Below are 18,174 nucleotides of genomic sequence, written 5' to 3'. Positions count from 1 at the left end.
ATGCCCTGGTGTGGTGTAGGTGGCCTCAGCCAGCAGCCACAGGCCCTGGTGTGGTGAAAGTGGCCTCAGCCAGAGCCACAGGCCCTGATGTGGTGTAAGTGGCCCCAGCCGGTCACTCAGGCCCTTGTGTGGTGTAGGTTGCATCAGCTAGCAGCACAAGACATTGGAAAAGAGCCAAAAGCAGTGTCGTTAATGTGCCCTCATTAATGGGGAGCTGCTTTTGGTCTTTTAATACACCCCTTCTCTGGATCAAAAGCGGTTCAATGACATGAAAATCAAAGGCTTACAGAACCAGGTATTCCCAGGCAGTCTCCCATCCAAGTACTAACCAAGCCCAGCCCTGCTTAGCTTCCGAGATCAGACGAGGTCGGGCGTGCTCAGGGTGGTATGGCCGTAAGCTGCTGGCCCCAGCACAATGTCTCAATTTATGGATTCAAGTGATTAGGTGGCAAGTACCTGAAGTTACGAAGACAATGCTATAACCATACCTGCATGTTTGCATAATACCCTAACCCAAAGGCTCAGTTTGGCATTTATCCAACAGCACAGGCCCTGGATTGTTGAAGATGGCCTCAGGAACCAGCACAGGGCCTGGTGTGTTGTACATGGCCACAGCAAGGAGCACAGGGCCTGGTTTGGTGAAGATGGCCTCGGCCAGAAGCGCAGGGCCTGGTGTGATGTGAGTGGCCTGAGCAAGAGCCACAGGCCTTGGTGTGGTGTAAGTGGCCTCAGCCAGCAGCCACAGGCCCTGGTGTGGTGTAAGTCGCCTCAGCCAGAAGCCACAGGCACTGGTGTGGTGTAAGTGGCCTCAGCCAGCAGCCACAGGCCCTGGTGTGGTGTAGTTGGCCTCAGCCAGCAGCCACAGGCCCTGGTGTGGTGTAGGTGGCCTCAGCCAGCAGCCACAGGCCCTGGTGTGGTGTAAGTGGCCTCAGCCAGCAGCCACAGGCCCTGGTGTGGTGTAAGTGGCCTGAGCAAGAGCCACAGGCCCTGGTGTGGTGTAAGTGGCCTGAGCAAGAGCCACAGACCCTGGTGTGGTGTAATTGGCCTCAATAGCAACTAATGCCCTGGTGTGGTGTAAGTGGCCTCAGCCAGCAGCCACAGGCCCTGGTGTGGTGTAAGTGGCCTCAGCCAGCAGCCACAGGCCCTGGTGTGGTGTAAGTGGCCTGAGCAAGTGCCACAGGCCTGGTGTGGTGTAAGTGGCCTCAGCCAGCAGCCACAGGCCCTGGTGTGGTCTAAGTGGCCTCAGCCAGTGCCACAGGCCCTGGTGTGGTGTAAGTGGCCTAAGCCAGAGCCACAGGCCCTGGTGTGGTGTAAGTGGCCTGAGCAAGAGCCACAGGGCCTGGTTTGGTGAAGATGGCCTCGGCCAGAAGAGCAAGGCCTGGTGTGATGTGAGTGGCCTGAGCAAGAGCCACATACCCTGGTGTGGTGTAATTGGCCTCAATAGCAACTAAGGCCCTGGTGTGGTGTAGGTGGCCTCAGCCAGCAGCCACAGGCCCTGGTGTGGTGTAAGTGGCCTCAATAGCAACTAAGGCCCTGGTGTGGTGTAAGTGGCCTGAGCAAGAGCCACATACCCTGGTGTGGTGTAATTGGCCTCAATAGCAACTAAGGCCCTGGTGTGGTGTAGGTGGCCTCAGCCAGCAGCCACAGGCCCTGGTGTGGTGTAAGTGGCCCCAGCCGGTCACTCAGGCCCTGGTGTGTTTTACATGGCCACAGCAAGCAGCACAGGGCCTGGTTTGGTGAAGATGGCCTCAGCAAGCAGCCACAGGCCCTGGTTTGGTGTAAGTGGCCTTAGCCAGCAGCCACAGGCCCTGGTGTGGTGTAAGTGGCCTCAGCCAGCAGCCACAGGCCCTGGTGTGGTCTAAGTGGCCTCAGCCAGTGCCACAGGCCCTGGTGTGGTGTAAGTGGCCTGAGTAAGAGCCACAGGCCCTGGTGTGGTGTAAGTGGCCTCAGCCAGCAGCCACAGGCCCTGGTGTGGTGTAAGTGGCCTGAGCAAGTGCCACAGGCCCTGGTGTGGTGTAAGTGGCCTAAGCCAGAGCCACAGGCCCTGGTGTGGTGTAAGTGGCCTGAGCAAGAGCCACAGGGCCTGGTTTGGTGAAGATGGCCTCGGCCAGAAGCGCAGGGCCTGGTGTGATGTGAGTGGCCTGAGCAAGAGCCACAGGCCCTGGTGTGGTGTAATTGGCCTCAATAGCAACTAAGGCCCTGGTGTGGTGTAAGTGGCCTGAGCAAGAGCCACATACCCTGGTGTGGTGTAATTGGCCTCAATAGCAACTAAGGCCCTGGTGTGGTGTAGGTGGCCTCAGCCAGCAGCCACAGGCCCTGGTGTGGTGTAAGTGGCCTCAGCCAGAGCAACAGGCCCTGATGTGGTGTAAGTGGCCCCAGCCGGTCACTCAGGCCCTGGTGTGGTGTAGGTGGCATCAGCTAGCAGCACAAGACATTGGAAAACAGCCAAAAGCAATGTCGTTAATGTGCCCTCATTAATGGGGAGCTGCTTCTGGTCTTTTAATACACCCCTTCTCTGGATCAAAAGCGGTTCAATGACATGAAAATGAAAGGCTTACAGCACCAGGTATTCCCAGGCAGTCTCCCATCCAAGTACTAACCAAGCCCAGCCCTGCTTAGCTTCCGAGATCAGACGAGGTCGGGCGTGCTCAGGGTGGTATGGCCGTAAGCTGCTGGCCCCAGCACAATGTCTCAATTTATGGATTCAAGTGATTAGGTGGCAAGTACCTGAAGTTACGAAGACAATCCTATAACCATACCTGCATGTTTGCATAATACCCTAACCAAAAGGCTCAGTTTGGCATTTATCCAACAGCACAGGCCCTGGATTGTTGAAGATGGCCTCAAGAACCAGCACAGGACCTGGTGTGTTTTACATGGCCACAGCAAGCAGCACAGGGCCTGGTTTGGTGAAGATGGCCTCAGCAAGCAGCCACAGGCCCTGGTTTGGTGTAAGTGGCCTCAGCTAGCAGCCACAGGCCCTGGTGTGGTGTGAGTGGCCTCAGCCAGCAGCCACAGGCCCTGGTGTGGTCTAAGTGGCCTCAGCCAGTGCCACAGGCCCTGGTGTGGTGTAAGTGGCCTGAGCAAGAGCCACAGGCCCTGGTGTGGTCTAAGTGGCCTCAGCCAGTGCCACAGGCCCTGGTGTGGTGTAAGTGGCCTGAGCAAGAGCCACAGGCCCTGGTGTGGTGTAAGTGGCCTGAGCAAGTGCCACAGGCCCTGGTGTGGTGTAAGTGGCCTAAGCCAGAGCCACAGGCCCTGGTGTGGTGTAAGTGGCCTCAATAGCAAATAAGGCCCTGGTGTGGTGTAAGTGGCCTGAGCAAGAACCACAGGGCCTGGTGTGGTGTAAGTGGCCTCAGCCAGCAGCAAAAGGGCCCTGGTGTGGTGTAGGTGGCCTCAGCCAGCAGCCACAGGCCCTGGTGTGGTGTAAGTGGCCTCAATAGCAACTAAGGCCCTGGTGTGGTGTAAGTGGCTTCAGCCAGCAGCCACAGGCCCTGGTGTGGTGTAAATGGCCTCAGCCAGCAGCCACAGGCCCTGGTGTGGTGTAGGTGGCCTCAGCCAGCAGCCACAGGCCCTGGTGTGGTGTAAGTGGCCTCAATAGCAACTAAGGCCCTGGTGTGGTGTAAGTGGCTTCAGCCAGCAGCCACAGGCTCTGGTGTGGTGTAACTGGCCTCAGCCAGCAGCCACAGGCCCTGGTGTGGTGTAAGTGGCCTCAGCCAGAGCCACAGGCCCTGATGTGGTGTAAGTGGCCCCAGCCGGTCACTCAGGCCCTGGTGTGGTGTAGGTGGCATCAGCTAGCAGCACAACCATTGGAAAACAGCCAAAAGCAGTGTCGTTAATGTGCCCTCATTAATGGGCAGCTGCTTTTGGTCTTTTAATACACCCCTTCTCTGGATCAAAAGCGGTTCAATGACATGAAAGTCAAAGGCTTACAGCACCAGGTATTCCCAGGCAGTCTCCCATCCAAGTACTAACCAAGCCCAGCCCTGCTTAGCTTCCGAGATCAGACGAGGTCCGGCGTGCTCAGTGTGGTATGGCCGTAAGCTGCTGGCCCCAGCACAATGTCTCAATTTATGGATTCAAGTGATTAGGTGGCAAGTACCTGAAGTTACGAAGACAGTCCTATAACCATACCTGCATGTTTGCATAATACCCTAACCCAAAGGCTCAGTTTGGCATTTATCCAACAGCACAGGCCCTGGATTGTTGAAGATGGCCTCAGGAACCAGCACAGGGCCTGGTGTGTTGTACATGGCCACAGCAAGCAGCACAGGGCCTGGTTTGGTGAAGATGGCCTCGGCCAGAAGCACAGGGCCTGGTGTGATGTGAGTGGCCTGAGCAAGAGCCACAGGCCTTGGTGTGGTGTAAGTGGCCTCAGCCAGCAGCCACAGGCCCTGGTGTGGTGTAAGTCGCCTCAGCCAGAAGCCACAGGCACTGGTGTGGTGTAAGTGGCCTCAGCCAGCAGCAAAAGGGCCCTGGTGTGGTGTAAGTGGCCTCAGCCAGCAGCCACAGGCCCTGGTGTGGTGTAGGTGGCCTCAGCCAGCAGCCACAGGCCCTGGTGTGGTGTAAGTGGCCTCAGCCAGCAGCCACAGGCCCTGGTGTGGTGTAAGTGGCCTCAGCCAGTGCCACAGGCCCTGGTGTGGTGTAAGTGGCCTGAGCAAGAGCCACAGACCCTGGTGTGGTGTAATTGGCCTCAGCCAGCAGCCACAGGCCCTGGTGTGGTGTAAGTCGCCTCAGACAGAAGCCACAGGCACTGGTGTGGTGTAAGTGGCCTCAGCCAGCAGCAAAAGGGCCCTGGTGTGGTGTAAGTCGCCTCAGCCAGCAGCCACAGGCCCTGGTGTGGTGTAGGTGGCCTCAGCCACCAGCCACAGGCCCTGGTGTGGTGTAAGTGGCCTCAGCCAGCAGCCACAGGCCCTGGTGTGGTGTAAGTGGCCTCAGCCAGCAGCCACAGGCCCTGGTGTGGTGTAAGTGGCCTGAGCAAGAGCCACAGGCCCTGGTGTGGTGTAAGTGGCCTGAGCAAGAGCCACAGACCCTGGTGTGGTGTAATTGGCCTCAATAGCAACTAATGCCCTGGTGTGGTGTAGGTGGCCTCAGCCAGCAGCCACAGGCCCTGGTGTGGTGAAAGTGGCCTCAGCCAGAGCCACAGGCCCTGATGTGGTGTAAGTGGCCCCAGCCGGTCACTCAGGCCCTTGTGTGGTGTAGGTTGCATCAGCTAGCAGCACAAGACATTGGAAAACAGCCAAAAGCAGTGTCGTTAATGTGCCCTCATTAATGGGCAGCTGCTTTTGGTCTTTTAATACACCCCTTCTCTGGATCAAAAGCGGTTCAATGACATGAAAATCAAAAGCTTACAGAACCAGGTATTCCCAGGCAGTCTCCCATCCAAGTACTAACCAAGCCCAGCCCTGCTTAGCTTCCGAGATCAGACGAGGTCGGGCGTGCTCAGGGTGGTATGGCCGTAAGCTGCTGGCCCCAGCACAATGTCTCAATTTATGGATTCAAGTGATTAGGTGGCAAGTACCTGAAGTTACGAAGACAATGCTATAACCATACCTGCATGTTTGCATAATACCCTAACCCAAAGGCTCAGTTTGGCATTTATCCAACAGCACAGGCCCTGGATTGTTGAAGATGGCCTCAGGAACCAGCACAGGGCCTGGTGTGTTGTACATGGCCACAGCAAGGAGCACAGGGCCTGGTTTGGTGAAGATGGCCTCGGCCAGAAGCGCAGGGCCTGGTGTGATGTGAGTGGCCTGAGCAAGAGCCACAGGCCTTGGTGTGGTGTAAGTGGCCTCAGCCAGCAGCCACAGGCCCTGGTGTGGTGTAAGTCGCCTCAGCCAGAAGCCACAGGCACTGGTGTGGTGTAAGTGGCCTCAGCCAGCAGCCACAGGCCCTGGTGTGGTGTAGTTGGCCTCAGCCAGCAGCCACAGGCCCTGGTGTGGTGTAGGTGGCCTCAGCCAGCAGCCACAGGCCCTGGTGTGGTGTAAGTGGCCTCAGCCAGCAGCCACAGGCCCTGGTGTGGTGTAAGTGGCCTGAGCAAGAGCCACAGGCCCTGGTGTGGTGTAAGTGGCCTGAGCAAGAGCCACAGACCCTGGTGTGGTGTAATTGGCCTCAATAGCAACTAATGCCCTGGTGTGGTGTAGGTGGCCTCAGCCAGCAGCCACAGGCCCTGGTGTGGTGTAAGTGGCCTCAGCCAGCAGCCACAGGCCCTGGTGTGGTGTAAGTGGCCTGAGCAAGTGCCACAGGCCTGGTGTGGTGTAAGTGGCCTGAGCAAGAGCCACAGACCCTGGTGTGGTGTAATTGGCCTCAATAGCAACTAAGGCCCTGGTGTGGTGTAGGTGGCCTCAGCCAGCAGCCACAGGCCCTGGTGTGGTGTAAGTGGCCTCAGCCAGAGCCACAGGCCCTGATGTGGTGTAAGTGGCCCCAGCCGGTCACTCAGGCCCTGGTGTGGTGTAGGTGGCATCAGCTAGCAGCACAAGACATTGGAAAAGAGCCAAAAGCAATGTCGTTAATGTGCCCTCATTAGTGGGCAGCTGCTTTTGGTCTTTTAATACACCCCTTCTCTGGATCAAAAGCGGTTCAATGACATGAAAATGAAAGGCTTACAGCACCAGGTATTCCCAGGCAGTCTCCCATCCAAGTACTAACCAAGCCCAGCCCTGCTTAGCTTCCGAGATCAGACGAGGTCGGGCGTGCTCAGGGTGGTATGGCCATAAGCTGCTGGCCGCAGCACAATGAGTCAATTTATGGATTCAAGTGATTAGGTGGCAAGTACCTGAAGTTACGAAGACAATCCTATAACCATACCTGCATGTTTGCATAATACCCTAACCCAAAGGCTCAGTTTAGCATTTATCCAACAGCACAGGCCCTGGATTGTTGAAGATGGCCTCAGGAACCAGCACAGGGCCTGGTGTGTTGTACATGGCCACAGCTAGCAGCACAGGGCCTGGTTTGGTGAAGATGGCCTCGGCCAGAAGAGCAGGGCCTGGTGTGATGTGAGTGGCCTGAGCAAGAGCCACATACCCTGGTGTGGTGTAATTGGCCTCAATAGCAACTAAGGCCCTGGTGTGGTGTAGGTGGCCTCAGCCAGCAGCCACAGGCCCTGGTGTGGTGTAAGTGGCCTCAATAGCAACTAAGGCCCTGGTGTGGTGTAAGTGGCCTGAGCAAGAGCCACATACCCTGGTGTGGTGTAATTGGCCTCAATAGCAACTAAGGCCCTGGTGTGGTGTAGGTGGCCTCAGCCAGCAGCCACAGGCCCTGGTGTGGTGTAAGTGGCCCCAGCCGGTCACTCAGGCCCTGGTGTGTTTTACATGGCCACAGCAAGCAGCACAGGGCCTGGTTTGGTGAAGATGGCCTCAGCAAGCAGCCACAGGCCCTGGTTTGGTGTAAGTGGCCTCAGCCAGCAGCCACAGGCCCTGGTGTGGTGTAAGTGGCCTCAGCCAGCAGCCACAGGCCCTGGTGTGGTCTAAGTGGCCTCAGCCAGTGCCACAGGCCCTGGTGTGGTGTAAGTGGCCTGAGTAAGAGCCACAGGCCCTGGTGTGGTGTAAGTGGCCTCAGCCAGCAGCCACAGGCCCTGGTGTGGTGTAAGTGGCCTGAGCAAGTGCCACAGGCCCTGGTGTGGTGTAAGTGGCCTAAGCCAGAGCCACAGGCCCTGGTGTGGTGTAAGTGGCCTGAGCAAGAGCCACAGGGCCTGGTTTGGTGAAGATGGCCTCGGCCAGAAGCGCAGGGCCTGGTGTGATGTGAGTGTCCTGAGCAAGAGCCACAGGCCCTGGTGTGGTGTAATTGGCCTCAATAGCAACTAAGGCCCTGGTGTGGTGTAAGTGGCCTGAGCAAGAGCCACATACCCTGGTGTGGTGTAATTGGCCTCAATAGCAACTAAGGCCCTGGTGTGGTGTAGGTGGCCTCAGCCAGCAGCCACAGGCCCTGGTGTGGTGTAAGTGGCCTCAGCCAGAGCAACAGGCCCTGATGTGGTGTAAGTGGCCCCAGCCGGTCACTCAGGCCCTGGTGTGGTGTAGGTGGCATCAGCTAGCAGCACAAGACATTGGAAAACAGCCAAAAGCAATGTCGTTAATGTGCCCTCATTAATGGGGAGCTGCTTCTGGTCTTTTAATACACCCCTTCTCTGGATCAAAAGCGGTTCAATGACATGAAAATGAAAGGCTTACAGCACCAGGTATTCCCAGGCAGTCTCCCATCCAAGTACTAACCAAGCCCAGCCCTGCTTAGCTTCCGAGATCAGACGAGGTCGGGCGTGCTCAGGGTGGTATGGCCGTAAGCTGCTGGCCCCAGCACAATGACTCAATTTATGGATTCAAGTGATTAGGTGGCAAGTACCTGAAGTTACGAAGACAATCCTATAACCATACCTGCATGTTTGCATAATACCCTAACCCAAAGGCTCAGTTTAGCATTTATCCAACAGCACAGGCCCTGGATTGTTGAAGATGGCCTCAAGAACCAGCACAGGACCTGGTGTGTTTTACATGGCCACAGCAAGCAGCACAGGGCCTGGTTTGGTGAAGATGGCCTCAGCAAGCAGCCACAGGCCCTGGTTTGGTGTAAGTGGCCTCAGCTAGCAGCCACAGGCCCTGGTGTGGTGTGAGTGGCCTCAGCCAGCAGCCACAGGCCCTGGTGTGGTCTAAGTGGCCTCAGCCAGTGCCACAGGCCCTGGTGTGGTGTAAGTGGCCTAAGCCAGAGCCACAGGCCCTGGTGTGGTGTAAGTGGCCTCAATAGCAAATAAGGCCCTGGTGTGGTGTAAGTGGCCTGAGCAAGAACCACAGGGCCTGGTTTGGTGAAGATGGCCTCGGCCAGAAGCGCAGGGCCTGGTGTGATGTGAGTGGCCTGAGCAAGAGCCACAGGCCCTGGTGTGGTGTAAGTGGCCTCATTCAGCAGCCACAGGCCCTGGTGTGGTGTAAGTGGCCTCAGCCAGAAGCCACATGCACTGGTGTGGTGTAAGTGGCCTCAGCCAGCAGCAAAAGGGCCCTGGTGTGGTGTAGGTGGCCTCAGCCAGCAGCCACAGGCCCTGGTGTGGTGTAAGTGGCCTCAATAGCAACTAAGGCCCTGGTGTGGTGTAAGTGGCTTCAGCCAGCAGCCACAGGCCCTGGTGTGGTGTAAGTGGCCTCAGCCAGCAGCCACAGGCCCTGGTGTGGTGTAGGTGGCCTCAGCCAGCAGCCACAGGCCCTGGTGTGGTGTAAGTGGCCTCAATAGCAACTAAGGCCCTGGTGTGGTGTAAGTGGCTTCAGCCAGCAGCCACAGGCTCTGGTGTGGTGTAACTGGCCTCAGCCAGCAGCCACAGGCCCTGGTGTGGTGTAAGTGGCCTCAGCCAGAGCCACAGGCCCTGATGTGGTGTAAGTGGCCCCAGCCGGTCACTCAGGCCCTGGTGTGGTGTAGGTGGCATCAGCTAGCAGCACAAGACATTGGAAAACAGCCAAAAGCAGTGTCGTTAATGTGCCCTCATTAATGGGCAGCTGCTTTTGGTCTTTTAATACACCCCTTCTCTGGATCAAAAGCGGTTCAATGACATGAAAATCAAAGGCTTACAGCACCAGGTTTTCCCAGGCAGTCTCCCATCCAAGTACTAACCAAGCCCAGCCCTGCTTAGCTTCCGAGATCAGACGAGGTCGGGCGTGCTCAGGGTGGTATGGCCGTAAGCTGCTGGCTCCAGCACAATGTCTCAATTTATGGATTCAAGTGATTAGGTGGCAAGTACCTGAAGTTACGAAGACAATGCTATAACCATACCTGCATGTTTGCATAATACCCTAACCCAAAGGCTCAGTTTGGTATTTATCCAACAGCACAGGCCCTGGATTGTTGAAGATGGCCTCAGGAACCAGCACAGGGCCTGGTGTGTTGTACATGGCCACAGCAAGGAGCACAGGGCCTGGTTTGGTGAAGATGGCCTCGGCCAGAAGCGCAGGGCCTGGTGTGATGTGAGTGGCCTGAGCAAGAGCCACAGGCCTTGGTGTGGTGTAAGTGGCCTCAGCCAGCAGCCACAGGCCCTGGTGTGGTGTAAGTCGCCTCAGCCAGAAGCCACAGGCACTGGTGTGGTGTAAGTGGCCTCAGCCAGCAGCCACAGGCCCTGGTGTGGTGTAGGTGGCCTCAGCCAGCAGCCACAGGCCCTGGTGTGGTGTAGGTGGCCTCAGCCAGCAGCCACAGGCCCTGGTGTGGTGTAAGTGGCCTCAGCCAGCAGCCACAGGCCCTGGTGTGGTGTAAGTGGCCTGAGCAAGAGCCACAGGCCCTGGTGTGGTGTAAGTGGCCTGAGCAAGAGCCACAGACCCTGGTGTGGTGTAATTGGCCTCAATAGCAACTAATGCCCTGGTGTGGTGTAGGTGGCCTCAGCCAGCAGCCACAGGCCCTGGTGTGGTGTAAGTGGCCTGAGCAAGAGCCACAGGCCCTGGTGTGGTGTAAGTGGCCTGAGCAAGAGCCACAGGCCCTGGTGTGGTGTAATTGGCCTCAATAGCAACTAATGCCCTGGTGTGGTGTAGGTGGCCTCAGCCAGCAGCCACAGGCCCTGGTGTGGTGAAAGTGGCCTCAGCCAGCAGCCACAGGCCCTGGTGTGGTGTAGGTGGCCTCAGCCAGCAGCCACAGGCCCTGGTGTGGTGTAGGTGGCCTCAGCCAGCAGCCACAGGCCCTGGTGTGGTGAAAGTGGCCTCAGCCAGAGCCACAGGCCCTGATGTGGTGTAAGTGGCCCCAGCCGGTCCCTCAGGCCCTTGTGTGGTGTAGGTTGCATCAGCTAGCAGCACAAGACATTGGAAAAGAGCCAAAAGCAGTGTCGTTAATGTGCCCTCATTAATGGGCAGCTGCTTTTGGTCTTTTAATACACCCCTTCTCTGGATCAAAAGCGGTTCAATGACATGAAAATGAAAGGCTTACAGGACCAGGTATTCCCAGGCAGTCTCCCATCCAAGTACTAACCAAGCCCAGCCCTGCTTAGCTTCCGAGATCAGACGAGGTTGGGCGTGCTCAGGGTGGTATGGCCGTAAGCTGCTGGCTCCAGCACAATGTCTCAATTTATGGATTCAAGTGATTAGGTGGCAAGTACCTGAAGTTACGAAGACAATGCTATAACCATACCTGCATGTTTGCATAATACCCTAACCCAAAGGCTCAGTTTGGCATTTATCCAACAGCACAGGCCCTGGATTGTTGAAGATGGCCTCAGGAACCAGCACAGGGCCTGGTGTGTTGTACATGGCCACAGCAAGGAGCACAGGGCCTGGTTTGGTGAAGATGGCCTCGGCCAGAAGCGCAGGGCCTGGTGTGATGTGAGTGGCCTGAGCAAGAGCCACAGGCCTTGGTGTGGTGTAAGTGGCCTCAGCCAGCAGCCACAGGCCCTGGTGTGGTGTAAGTCGCCTCAGCCAGAAGCCACAGGCACTGGTGTGGTGTAAGTGGCCTCAGCCAGCAGCAAAAGGGCCCTGGTGTGGTGTAAGTGGCCTCAGCCAGCAGCCACAGGCCCTGGTGTGGTGTAGGTGGCCTCAGCCAGCAGCCACAGGCCCTGGTGTGGTGTAAGTGGCCTCAACCAGCAGCCACAGGCCCTGGTGTGGTGTAAGTGGCCTCAGCCAGCAGCCACAGGCCCTGGTGTGGTGTAAGTGGCCTCAGCCAGTGCCACAGGCCGTGGTGTGGTGTAAGTGGCCTGAGCAAGAGCCACAGACCCTGGTGTGGTGTAATTGGCCTCAGCCAGCAGCCACAGGCCCTGGTGTGGTGTAAGTCGCCTCAGACAGAAGCCACAGGCACTGGTGTGGTGTAAGTGGCCTCAGCCAGCAGCAAAAGGGCCCTGGTGTGGTGTAAGTCGCCTCAGCCAGCAGCCACAGGCCCTGGTGTGGTGTAGGTGGCCTCAGCCACCAGCCACAGGCCCTGGTGTGGTGTAAGTGGCCTCAGCCAGCAGCCACAGGCCCTGGTGTGGTGTAAGTGGCCTCAGCCAGCAGCCACAGGCCCTGGTGTGGTGTAAGTGGCCTCAGCCAGTGCCACAGGCCCTGGTGTGGTGTAAGTGGCCTGAGCAAGAGCCACAGGCCCTGGTGTGGTGTAAGTGGCCTGAGCAAGAGCCACAGACCCTGGTGTGGTGTAATTGGCCTCAATAGCAACTAATGCCCTGGTGTGGTGTAGGTGGCCTCAGCCAGCAGCCACAGGCCCTGGTGTGGTGAAAGTGGCCTCAGCCAGAGCCACAGGCCCTGATGTGGTGTAAGTGGCCCCAGCCGGTCACTCAGGCCCTTGTGTGGTGTAGGTTGCATCAGCTAGCAGCACAAGACATTGGAAAAGAGCCAAAAGCAGTGTCGTTAATGTGCCCTCATTAATGGGGAGCTGCTTTTGGTCTTTTAATACACCCCTTCTCTGGATCAAAAGCGGTTCAATGACATGAAAATCAAAGGCTTACAGAACCAGGTATTCCCAGGCAGTCTCCCATCCAAGTACTAACCAAGCCCAGCCCTGCTTAGCTTCCGAGATCAGACGAGGTCGGGCGTGCTCAGGGTGGTATGGCCGTAAGCTGCTGGCCCCAGCACAATGTCTCAATTTATGGATTCAAGTGATTAGGTGGCAAGTACCTGAAGTTACGAAGACAATGCTATAACCATACCTGCATGTTTGCATAATACCCTAACCCAAAGGCTCAGTTTGGCATTTATCCAACAGCACAGGCCCTGGATTGTTGAAGATGGCCTCAGGAACCAGCACAGGGCCTGGTGTGTTGTACATGGCCACAGCAAGGAGCACAGGGCCTGGTTTGGTGAAGATGGCCTCGGCCAGAAGCGCAGGGCCTGGTGTGATGTGAGTGGCCTGAGCAAGAGCCACAGGCCTTGGTGTGGTGTAAGTGGCCTCAGCCAGCAGCCACAGGCCCTGGTGTGGTGTAAGTGGCCTCAGCCAGCAGCCACAGGCCCTGGTGTGGTGTAGTTGGCCTCAGCCAGCAGCCACAGGCCCTGGTGTGGTGTAGGTGGCCTCAGCCAGCAGCCACAGGCCCTGGTGTGGTGTAAGTGGCCTCAGCCAGCAGCCACAGGCCCTGGTGTGGTGTAAGTGGCCTGAGCAAGAGCCACAGGCCCTGGTGTGGTGTAAGTGGCCTGAGCAAGAGCCACAGACCCTGGTGTGGTGTAATTGGCCTCAATAGCAACTAATGCCCTGGTGTGGTGTAGGTGGCCTCAGCCAGCAGCCACAGGCCCTGGTGTGGTGTAAGTGGCCTCAGCCAGCAGCCACAGGCCCTGGTGTGGTGTAAGTGGCCTGAGCAAGTGCCACAGGCCTGGTGTGGTGTAAGTGGCCTGAGCAAGAGCCACAGACCCTGGTGTGGTGTAATTGGCCTCAATAGCAACTAAGGCCCTGGTGTGGTGTAGGTGGCCTCAGCCAGCAGCCACAGGCCCTGGTGTGGTGTAAGTGGCCTCAGCCAGAGCCACAGGCCCTGGTGTGGTGTAAGTGGCCCCAGCCGGTCACTCAGGCCCTGGTGTGGTGTAGGTGGCATCAGCTAGCAGCACAAGACATTGGAAAACAGCCAAAAGCAATGTCGTTAATGTGCCCTCATTAGTGGGCAGCTGCTTTTGGTATTTTAATACACCCCTTCTCTGGATCAAAAGCGGTTCAATGACATGAAAATGAAAGGCTTACAGCACCAGGTATTCCCAGGCAGTCTCCCATCCAAGTACTAACCAAGCCCAGCCCTGCTTAGCTTCCGAGATCAGACGAGGTCGGGCGTGCTCAGGGTGGTATGGCCATAAGCTGCTGGCCCCAGCACAATGACTCAATTTATGGATTCAAGTGATTAGGTGGCAAGTACCTGAAGTTACGAAGACAATCCTATAACCATACCTGCATGTTTGCATAATACCCTAACCCAAAGGCTCAGTTTAGCATTTATCCAACAGCACAGGCCCTGGATTGTTGAAGATGGCCTCAGGAACCAGCACAGGGCCTGGTGTGTTGTACATGGCCACAGCTAGCAGCACAGGGCCTGGTTTGGTGAAGATGGCCTCGGCCAGAAGAGCAGGGCCTGGTGTGATGTGAGTGGCCTGAGCAAGAGCCACATACCCTGGTGTGGTGTAATTGGCCTCAATAGCAACTAAGGCCCTGGTGTGGTGTAGGTGGCCTCAGCCAGCAGCCACAGGCCCTGGTGTGGTGTAAGTGGCCTCAATAGCAACTAAGGCCCTGGTGTGGTGTAAGTGGCCTGAGCAAGAGCCACATACCCTGGTGTGGTGTAATTGGCCTCAATAGCAACTAAGGCCCTGGTGTGGTGTAGGTGGCCTCAGCCAGCAGCCACAGGCCCTGGTGTGGTGTAAGTGGCCCCAGCCGGTCACTCAGGCCCTGGTGTGTTTTACATGGCCACAGCAAGCAGCACAGGGCCTGGTTTGGTGAAGATGGCCTCAGCAAGCAGCCACAGGCCCTGGTTTGGTGTAAGTGGCCTCAGCCAGCAGCCACAGGCCCTGGTGTGGTGTAAGTGGCCTCAGCCAGCAGCCACAGGCCCTGGTGTGGTCTAAGTGGCCTCAGCCAGTGCCACAGGCCCTGGTGTGGTGTAAGTGGCCTGAGTAAGAGCCACAGGCCCTGGTGTGGTGTAAGTGGCCTCAGCCAGCAGCCACAGGCCCTGGTGTGGTGTAAGTGGCCTGAGCAAGTGCCACAGGCCCTGGTGTGGTGTAAGTGGCCTAAGCCAGAGCCACAGGCCCTGGTGTGGTGTAAGTGGCCTGAGCATGAGCCACAGGGCCTGGTTTGGTGAAGATGGCCTCGGCCAGAAGCGCAGGGCCTGGTGTGATGTGAGTGTCCTGAGCAAGAGCCACAGGCCCTGGTGTGGTGTAATTGGCCTCAATAGCAACTAAGGCCCTGGTGTGGTGTAAGTGGCCTGAGCAAGAGCCACATACCCTGGTGTGGTGTAATTGGCCTCAATAGCAACTAAGGCCCTGGTGTGGTGTAGGTGGCCTCAGCCAGCAGCCACAGGCCCTGGTGTGGTGTAAGTGGCCTCAGCCAGAGCAACAGGCCCTGATGTGGTGTAAGTGGCCCCAGCCGGTCACTCAGGCCCTGGTGTGGTGTAGGTGGCATCAGCTAGCAGCACAAGACATTGGAAAACAGCCAAAAGCAATGTCGTTAATGTGCCCTCATTAATGGGGAGCTGCTTCTGGTCTTTTAATACACCCCTTCTCTGGATCAAAAGCGGTTCAATGACATGAAAATGAAAGGCTTACAGCACCAGGTATTCCCAGGCAGTCTCCCATCCAAGTACTAACCAAGCCCAGCCCTGCTTAGCTTCCGAGATCAGACGAGGTCGGGCGTGCTCAGGGTGGTATGGCCGTAAGCTGCTGGCCCCAGCACAATGACTCAATTTATGGATTCAAGTGATTAGGTGGCAAGTACCTGAAGTTACGAAGACAATCCTATAACCATACCTGCATGTTTGCATAATACCCTAACCCAAAGGCTCAGTTTAGCATTTATCCAACAGCACAGGCCCTGGATTGTTGAAGATGGCCTCAAGAACCAGCACAGGACCTGGTGTGTTTTACATGGCCACAGCAAGCAGCACAGGGCCTGGTTTGGTGAAGATGGCCTCAGCAAGCAGCCACAGGCCCTGGTTTGGTGTAAGTGGCCTCAGCTAGCAGCCACAGGCCCTGGTGTGGTGTGAGTGGCCTCAGCCAGCAGCCACAGGCCCTGGTGTGGTCTAAGTGGCCTCAGCCAGTGCCACAGGCCCTGGTGTGGTGTAAGTGGCCTAAGCCAGAGCCACAGGCCCTGGTGTGGTGTAAGTGGCCTCAATAGCAAATAAGGCCCTGGTGTGGTGTAAGTGGCCTGAGCAAGAACCACAGGGCCTGGTTTGGTGAAGATGGCCTCGGCCAGAAGCGCAGGGCCTGGTGTGATGTGAGTGGCCTGAGCAAGAGCCACAGGCCCTGGTGTGGTGTAAGTGGCCTCATTCAGCAGCCACAGGCCCTGGTGTGGTGTAAGTGGCCTCAGCCAGAAGCCACATGCACTGGTGTGGTGTAAGTGGCCTCAGCCAGCAGCAAAAGGGCCCTGGTGTGGTGTAGGTGGCCTCAGCCAGCAGCCACAGGCCCTGGTGTGGTGTAAGTGGCCTCAATAGCAACTAAGGCCCTGGTGTGGTGTAAGTGGCTTCAGCCAGCAGCCACAGGCCCTGGTGTGGTGTAAGTGGCCTCAGCCAGCAGCCACAGGCCCTGGTGTGGTGTAGGTGGCCTCAGCCAGCAGCCACAGGCCCTGGTGTGGTGTAAGTGGCCTCAATAGCAACTAAGGCCCTGGTGTGGTGTAAGTGGCTTCAGCCAGCAGCCACAGGCTCTGGTGTGGTGTAACTGGCCTCAGCCAGCAGCCACAGGCCCTGGTGTGGTGTAAGTGGCCTCAGCCAGAGCCACAGGCCCTGATGTGGTGTAAGTGGCCCCAGCCGGTCACTCAGGCCCTGGTGTGGTGTAGGTGGCATCAGCTAGCAGCACAAGACATTGGAAAACAGCCAAAAGCAGTGTCGTTAATGTGCCCTCATTAATGGGCAGCTGCTTTTGGTCTTTTAATACACCCCTTCTCTGGATCAAAAGCGGTTCAATGACATGAAAATGAAAGGCTTACAGCACCAGGTATTCCCAGGCAGTCTCCCATCCAAGTACTAACCAAGCCCAGCCCTGCTTAGCTTCCGAGATCAGACGAGGTCGGGCGTGCTCAGGGTGGTATGGCCGTAAGCTGCTGGCTCCAGCACAATGTCTCAATTTATGGATTCAAGTGATTAGGTGGCAAGTACCTGAAGTTACGAAGACAATGCTATAACCGTACCTGCATGTTTGCATAATACCCTAACCCAAAGGCTCAGTTTGGTATTTATCCAACAGCACAGGCCCTGGATTGTTGAAGATGGCCTCAGGAACCAGCACAGGGCCTGGTGTGTTGTACATGGCCACAGCAAGGAGCACAGGGCCTGGTTTGGTGAAGATGGCCTCGGCCAGAAGCGCAGGGCCTGGTGTGATGTGAGTGGCCTGAGCAAGAGCCACAGGCCTTGGTGTGGTGTAAGTGGCCTCAGCCAGCAGCCACAGGCCCTGGTGTGGTGTAAGTCGCCTCAGCCAGAAGCCACAGGCACTGGTGTGGTGTAAGTGGCCTCAGCCAGCAGCCACAGGCCCTGGTGTGGTGTAGGTGGCCTCAGCCAGCAGCCACAGGCCCTGGTGTGGTGTAGGTGGCCTCAGCCAGCAGCCACAGGCCCTGGTGTGGTGTAAGTGGCCTCAGCCAGCAGCCACAGGCCCTGGTGTGGTGTAAGTGGCCTGAGCAAGAGCCACAGGCCCTGGTGTGGTGTAAGTGGCCTGAGCAAGAGCCACAGACCCTGGTGTGGTGTAAGTGGCCTGAGCAAGAGCCACAGACCCTGGTGTGGTGTAATTGGCCTCAATAGCAACTAATGCCCTGGTGTGGTGTAAGTGGCCTCAGCCAGCAGCCACAGGCCCTGGTGTGGTGTAAGTGGCCTGAGCAAGAGCCACAGGCCCTGGTGTGGTGTAAGTGGCCTGAGCAAGAGCCACAGGCCCTGGTGTGGTGTAATTGGCCTCAATAGCAACTAATGCCCTGGTGTGGTGTAGGTGGCCTCAGCCAGCAGCCACAGGCCCTGGTGTGGTGAAAGTGGCCTCAGCCAGCAGCCACAGGCCCTGGTGTGGTGTAGGTGGCCTCAGCCAGCAGCCACAGGCCCTGGTGTGGTGTAGGTGGCCTCAGCCAGCAGCCACAGGCCCTGGTGTGGTGTAAGTGGCCTCAGCCACAGGCCCTGGTGTGGTGTAGGTGGCCTCAGCCAGCAGCCACAGGCCCTGGTGTGGTGTAGGTGGCCTCAGCCAGCAGCCACAGGCCCTGGTGTGGTGTAAGTGGCCTCAGCCAGCAGCCACAGGCCCTGGTGTGGTGTAAGTGGCCTGAGCAAGAGCCACACGCCCTGGTGTGGTGTAAGTGGCCTGAGCAAGAGCCACAGACCCTGGTGTGGTGTAATTGGCCTCAATAGCAACTAATGCCCTGGTGTGGTGTAGGTGGCCTCAGCCAGCAGCCACAGGCCCTGGTGTGGTGAAAGTGGCCTCAGCCAGAGCCACAGGCCCTGATGTGGTGTAAGTGGCCCCAGCCGGTCCCTCAGGCCCTTGTGTGGTGTAGGTTGCATCAGCTAGCAGCACAAGACATTGGAAAAGAGCCAAAAGCAGTGTCGTTAATGTGCCCTCATTAATGGGCAGCTGCTTTTGGTCTTTTAATACACCCCTTCTCTGGATCAAA

At 57.4% G+C, this 18,174-nt stretch overlaps 7 non-coding genes and 5 pseudogenes across 7 annotated transcripts; all 12 read right to left on the bottom strand.

The window, feature by feature from the left end:
• Positions 1 to 280: 280 nt before the first annotated feature.
• LOC147329464 (5S ribosomal RNA) lies at positions 281 to 399 on the bottom strand (annotated as a pseudogene).
• A 2,152-nt stretch (positions 400 to 2,551) lies between these two features.
• On the bottom strand, positions 2,552 to 2,670 carry LOC147329463 (5S ribosomal RNA). The gene has a single exon (XR_015129512.1). It is a non-coding gene; the product is annotated as a 5S ribosomal RNA (ribosomal RNA).
• A 1,253-nt stretch (positions 2,671 to 3,923) lies between these two features.
• LOC147329462 (5S ribosomal RNA) lies at positions 3,924 to 4,042 on the bottom strand (annotated as a pseudogene).
• A 1,300-nt stretch (positions 4,043 to 5,342) lies between these two features.
• On the bottom strand, positions 5,343 to 5,461 carry LOC147329461 (5S ribosomal RNA; annotated as a pseudogene).
• A 1,135-nt stretch (positions 5,462 to 6,596) lies between these two features.
• Positions 6,597 to 6,715, bottom strand: LOC147329460 (5S ribosomal RNA). Its single transcript, XR_015129585.1, has one exon. It is a non-coding gene; the product is annotated as a 5S ribosomal RNA (ribosomal RNA).
• A 1,443-nt stretch (positions 6,716 to 8,158) lies between these two features.
• LOC147329459 (5S ribosomal RNA) lies at positions 8,159 to 8,277 on the bottom strand. The gene has a single exon (XR_015129509.1). It is a non-coding gene; the product is annotated as a 5S ribosomal RNA (ribosomal RNA).
• Positions 8,278 to 9,533: 1,256 nt separating this feature from the next.
• LOC147329458 (5S ribosomal RNA) lies at positions 9,534 to 9,652 on the bottom strand. Its single transcript, XR_015129603.1, has one exon. It is a non-coding gene; the product is annotated as a 5S ribosomal RNA (ribosomal RNA).
• Positions 9,653 to 10,868: 1,216 nt separating this feature from the next.
• Positions 10,869 to 10,987, bottom strand: LOC147329457 (5S ribosomal RNA; annotated as a pseudogene).
• Positions 10,988 to 12,366: 1,379 nt separating this feature from the next.
• On the bottom strand, positions 12,367 to 12,485 carry LOC147329456 (5S ribosomal RNA; annotated as a pseudogene).
• Positions 12,486 to 13,580: 1,095 nt separating this feature from the next.
• On the bottom strand, positions 13,581 to 13,699 carry LOC147329455 (5S ribosomal RNA). Its single transcript, XR_015129584.1, has one exon. It is a non-coding gene; the product is annotated as a 5S ribosomal RNA (ribosomal RNA).
• A 1,443-nt stretch (positions 13,700 to 15,142) lies between these two features.
• LOC147329454 (5S ribosomal RNA) lies at positions 15,143 to 15,261 on the bottom strand. Its single transcript, XR_015129508.1, has one exon. It is a non-coding gene; the product is annotated as a 5S ribosomal RNA (ribosomal RNA).
• A 1,256-nt stretch (positions 15,262 to 16,517) lies between these two features.
• LOC147329453 (5S ribosomal RNA) lies at positions 16,518 to 16,636 on the bottom strand. The gene has a single exon (XR_015129507.1). It is a non-coding gene; the product is annotated as a 5S ribosomal RNA (ribosomal RNA).
• Positions 16,637 to 18,174: the final 1,538 nt, after the last annotated feature.

This window comes from Aulonocara sp. 'chitande type north' Nkhata Bay, linkage group LG5, assembly GCF_057382095.1.
Source record: "Aulonocara sp. 'chitande type north' Nkhata Bay isolate Kocher_YH1m ecotype deep benthic linkage group LG5, A_spYH_male_GT1.1, whole genome shotgun sequence".
Lineage (NCBI taxonomy): Eukaryota > Metazoa > Chordata > Actinopteri > Cichliformes > Cichlidae > Aulonocara > Aulonocara sp. 'chitande type north' Nkhata Bay.
This window is presented reverse-complemented; position numbering and strand designations above follow the sequence as displayed.